The sequence below is a fragment of the Emys orbicularis genome, chromosome 4 (assembly GCF_028017835.1).
Source record: "Emys orbicularis isolate rEmyOrb1 chromosome 4, rEmyOrb1.hap1, whole genome shotgun sequence".
NCBI classification, from domain to species: domain Eukaryota; kingdom Metazoa; phylum Chordata; order Testudines; family Emydidae; genus Emys; species Emys orbicularis.
Window position 1 is genome coordinate 123,251,269 of NC_088686.1, and position 6,000 is coordinate 123,257,268.

A 6,000-nucleotide genomic window follows, 5' to 3' on the forward strand; every position below is an offset into this window, starting at 1 on the left:
AAGGCAGATTTTAAGTGGTTAAAGGGATAGCCAACATAATAAAGCAGATTACTAAGCAAATAAAACAAAACCACAAACTAAGCTTGATTCACTAAAGAAGCAGGTTACAGAATGTAATTTCTCACCCTAAATGTTGAATTAGGCAGGATGGAGAGTTTCTTTAGCTCAGAGTTCCGGTTATTTCTTCTTAGACTGGACCCCTGTCTCAGTCTGGACTCTTCCCGCCTTTCCCTTCACGTTGGTTCCTTTGTCCCTTCGGGTACTTTCAGCAGCCTTTCTTCTTGGGTAGGCAATGGAGGAGAGTCCTGTTTGCTTTCCTCCCCACTCTTAAATAAGATTTACATATGACGGGAATCCTTTGTTTGATTCCCATCCCCCTACAGAGGAAAAATGCCAGGAGTGTCCAAGGTGGTATTTTGTATCAGGTGACAGGGCCACCTGACCTGGTAGTGTCAGAGCTATGTCCCAGGATGCCTCTCAGGAGGGAGAGAGATTAGTATCTTCACAGTCTTGTTGTTTCTTCCTAATGGCTCATCAAAGCTGATGGCCTGTTGTCTGGTGGATGTCTTCCCGATACACGCCCAGTTGTAATTGTTACATAGTCCATATTCCTAACTTTAGATACAGAAATGATACATGCATACAAATTGGATAATCACATTCAGTAAATCATAACCTTTCCAATAAGTTACATGAGCCATCTTGCATAAAGTATATCTCAGTTATGCCATATTCATATCATAAGCATATTTCCATAAAGAATATGCAGTGTAATGTCACACATCTGTGAACATCTCAGAACTCTGCATTTTCTCTCTCCGTCATACTGAAAAAGAAGTAGCCACATTACAGTGATCCTGTCGTCCAGCTTACCTGGAAATACAGCATGTACTGAAATAGCAAACAGAGGTGAAATAACTGAGGGGAAGCCTTAACATGTAAAACCAAAAGGGAGACTGAGTCATGGCCCAAAATGCTGCATGTGCTGACTCTGCTCCAAGTCACACAGCTATAGGATGATCTTAGAGCAGAAATAAACTCTAATAACCTTTCTATAGCAGCTTTCATCATTCAGGGCTGTTCAGATCCACAAAAGTAGGTAATGTTGAGACTTTCAGTATCACTGTTCAGACTAGAGCCTCAGTTTCAAGATCTCATCTAAAACTTAAAATTTTAACAATATTTTTCCTCTCTGTGAAAATCCACTGGCTCGTTCATGTTCTTTAAAGATGCCCTGGGGCGTGTTATCCTGGAGTGCCACACATTCCAGAAAAGTCCTGGAGATTTCTGGTATAACAGACATCCCAGAATTTTTGCAGTGTTATTGTAGCTGTGTTGGTCCCAGGATGTAAGGTGAGGTAATATCTTTTACTGGGTCAACTTCTGCTGGTGAAAGAGACAAACTTTCAAGACACACTGAGCGCTTTTTCAGATCAGCCCAGCATCAAGAAGATCTCTGTGTTGATCGAAAGCTTCTCTCCTTCACCAACAGAAGTTGGTCAAATAAAAGATATTACCTCACCTTGTCTGTCCCAAAATAATGCATTCTGGAACTTTTCTAGTGAATCCAGAAGAGCCACTGAACTTTCAGAGGCTGAAATTTCCACTCACACAAGGTTTCTTTTATACATACTGGAGATGGTTCAAAAGGTAAGTTAAAATTTATTCAGTTGATTGCCCCGATAGTGTAGTTTAAATAAGCATTAAGTACTCATTTTCCTTTCAACTGTGTAGGTCACCTTTAACATAATTAATATAGCCTTAAATGAATGACATGAAATGACCACACAGTGGTAACAGAAAGGAGAGGAATTTGGAAGGCTGACAAGCCTTATAGGATATTTAAGAAACACTGATGAATGTTTAAAGGGTCAGAACTTTGTTCAAAAAAAGCAGCAATCCACAGTTCAAAGCATGTTTTTGCTAATGTGAGAGAAGACTTCCTAAAACATGCTGACCATTATTAAGTGGGAGAGATCAGACCATGTATGAATGTATTAAAACAACCCTTTATTGGAAGAGTGAATAGCTTAGGGGCCTTTCACATTTACATCACCATGTCCAATTCAGTTCAGATCAACAGTGAATGAAAGTTGTTACAAAGGAAGTATTTTGAACCCAATGTGTATTTGACATGCATACAAATCCATTCATTCTAAAGGTATCTGAGACCTGGTCTACATTGCAAACGTATGTCAGTGTAACTACATCACTCGGGGGTGGAAAATCCACACCCCTGTATGATGCAGTTATACCAACTTAACTCCTGGTGTAGACAGCACTATGTTGACAAGAGGGCTTCTCCCGTTGACATAGTCACTGCCTCCTGGGGAGGAGGGGTACCTATGCTATGGGAGAAGCTCTCCTGTCGGCATAGGTAGTGTCTTCACTAAGCGCTACAGCTGCTGCAGCCATTCAAGTGTAGGTAATCCCCAAGATTGCTCGAATAGTGACAAAAGATTAAGTAATGTTCCCCTGTCACATCAACTGAGTGCACTCATTGGATTGGTCAATCAGGCAGCCAGTAAGAACATCACTCAGAATCTAATCTATGTACAGGCTCGCCGAGGCCATGGTAATGACAATGGTGTAGTCCGGAGTATGGCCTATATTTTGAGTTTGCATGGAACAAAGTGAGTGACTTGTATCTGATTGGGCTACATTCTCCTTTAACTTTCGCCCATGTGCATTTTTATAAAATTCAAAATATTTTTTTAGTTTCTCAGTCTGTGACCTTCACGTAGCCAAAGCGGAACAATTGGCAAACCTGAAATCTCTTGTGGTAACCCAAAATCTGGATATTCCATCTCAGCCTGGAGCAAGCACATTGAAGTCAGGCACCTAGGTGCTTATATAATTATCTTCAAAAGACTTAATAAGAAGCATTGTGTATGCTGGATTTGTATCAAACCTCAGATAGCACCCTAGAGGAGTGTTAAGCTCAAGCATGGCCATAGATGTTAGCTATGAAGGGCTGGTTAAAGCCATATCCCCCCCCCCCCCCCCCCCGAGGAAATGATGATGTTTGATAACTATCAACCCATTTGAGATTGTGAAGATTTTGGTATTTGTCTGATGGATGCATTTGTTTGTAACCTCTGCATCAAATGCCCTTCAGTAGATTTTTTTTGCCCAAAGTATGATCCCTGGTGTATATTATTTATGTGAGCAAGTTTGCCTTCAGTTAATGCTGATGCAAAAGGCTATTCGTTTGTTGCCCAGAGCAACACAACGGAGCTTTCAGTGGCAGTAATGTGTAAATTGGACATTTTGAACACACCCTGAGTCTTTGCATTAATGATGTTTAACATAACCGCCTCAATCTGCCTCATGGCTGTCAATTGGAAGCTGGTTGGCCATTTAAAGCCTTCTTCCTCCATCATCTATCCACTCAGTTTGTGACTGGACCTTGCTAAGCTCTAGCTCTTTTAGGATATTGTAGTCAAGAAATCTGGTCAAAAAAGAGAAAAAAATTGTGGGAAGTTTTAAAATTGTGAAGGCATTTCCATTCTGTACTTTTTACAAATAAACTGATTTCTCTCTTTTTGAAAATTTCCATGCAGTTATTTTATCAAAAGATTTTTTGTTTCAAAACTGGTCCTACTTTAACATGAACATTCATTTTTAAAAAGAATGACCCATCACACGATTCATCAAAATTGGGATCTCAGAAAACAAGCACCGACTCCTGTAAGTCAGTGTTGACAAACAAACAGCTGTCCCTACAGGGTTTTGGTAAATGCCACGGTCTTCCTTCAAGCGGGTCGTCATTCACTGACTTGCTTCCACTGTCAGACCCACACTATTGCTCTGAATTGTTTCATGTTCATCCACGCACCTCACCAGGGTGTTTGGGGTACTGTTGATCTATATCTGAAAAAGCTCCTCCCTTCATGTATCCTCCACCGGAATCGCTAGGCTGCATTGCAGCTGTGATGCACAAAGATGCTTTAGCAGATGGCCAAATGGGTTTTTCCTTTATTATTATTTCATTTTATACTGTGAGCCCTGGGAAGGAGGGACATTGCAGATGGAAAGAAGGGGCAATGGGATGAGGACAGAAGGCCTAGAGGAAGGAGGGCAGACTGGAGAGGATCATGGAACATAGAGTGTACAAGGAGGGTAGGAGATACTGCAAAGGTGGATGTGAAGCAAATGTCTTTTTATTAACTTTCTCCTTTCAGAAGGTTAATGCAGATGCCTCCTCCCCCTCTCCCAGTCTTTAAATTAACACTGAATTTCATTCTAAGTGCTATAGCAGCAGCTGCTATGGAGTGGCAGGAGAAAGGTCAGTGCCTAGAGGCATTCAAAAACACCTACAGTTTTACTGGTGTTCCTGTCTGCTTGTTGTATGTTGTGGACAGAAGCCCAAGAAGTGGAGATGAATCTGAAGCAATTCAGGGAAATAGCATCTTCAATTAAAAATTGTCTTTTTGCTGGTTTCTTTCCTTGCCCCACTCTCCCTAAATCATGTCCCCTGCCTAGCGAATGCCAGTAAGTAAGGGTGAGTCCCTCCATCAGGGTATGCCAGGTACAGTTCTGCTGCCTTCGGATCACACAACAAGGATAACAACCCTTTATTACTCCTGCCCCAATAACAAGGAGACTGGGGATCCAACACCAGCCACAAGTGATCATTTGGGCAAGCAATCCCATCATGCTGAGTACCTAGGCCGAGTGGGTGTGTCCATGCAAATGAGATCAGCTCCTGAAGTCTTTTCCACAGCTCACCACTAGATGTCAGGGGAGAGCTCATTCAGACTCTGCTTACACCAAATTAAGGCCAGGTTACTGCCCTTCTTTTACTAAAAGCTTCTTTTCTACACTCAGAGACTGTGTTTGCAAGAGGGGAAGTATTGTCTCTTAGAGGCACCCAGGCAGTGGTATGTAAGTGTCCCAGGTTATTGGGTGGGGGCTTGATCCGGTTTTGTGTTGTATTGTTGAAAAGGAACCCCTAGGTATTGAACCCGGCCCTTGTTGCTGCCAACTACAACTGGCAGAAGGGTTACATCAGCAAAGAGTCAGGAACAGGAAAGGTCTAGAAGCCTTTATAATAACTGAGAAGCATTGTTCTGCAAATCACTTACAGTTCATTAAGGGAACAGTTTTCTATAAATAATTCTAGATACTTGCTGTGCTACTTATTCTTTTGCCCTGCTGCTATCACTGCCTTCCTTACTGTGTTATGGATTCTGCAAAGTTAGATATATATGTACTATGTGATAGAGTTACCATTTGTGCCATCAGTGATTTTTTGGGGTATCTTCCTTCTAATACGTTTGTGCCTGGGCGCTTTGGAGGTGTTTGTCTAATCCTGCAAGAACAATCACTACCAGAGAGATATGGATGTAAACGCCTCAGAACTGGAGACAGGGTTTTCTTGGTTGCTTCTTGAACTTGATTCTTCTATTTGTCTGTTGACATCAAGTCTACTGACTTTCATGGAGTGTAGTGTTTAAGAAGCAGTTAATGAATAACATTGCATCTCCGTAAGGTCCTTTAGACATGGGACTATCATTTGAACCAAAATGACCATCTGTCTCTATAAGCTAGGTTTTAATACCTCGCTCATTACCATGGTATCAGGATTTATTCTTCCATTATACAAGTGCCACAATTTGTAAATATTGTTTGTTAATGAGCAGGCTCAAGCAGTCAAGGAATTGTTGCCAAGCTGTTTGAAGTTTGCCTCTGTGGTCTCTAGGGGCCACTGTTCACTTGCATTTCCTCTGCTGCCCCCTCTGCTCTAAGTGCCAGTGACCTCCCTTCTCTCACCAGTCACAGAATGCTTAAGACACAAATGGAACAAATGTGCGAGGTGTTTGTGGCCATGTTTTCATGTGTACAGAATGGGGCCTCTTATCATGAACTATATTCATATCACTTAATTATTGGATAAATAATTACTTGGGGCAAAGGGGTGGTGGGGACATGAATATAAAACCAGATATTTGGGCAGCTAGGGCAAGGGTGATTATGCATCATGTAAATTTAACAGCA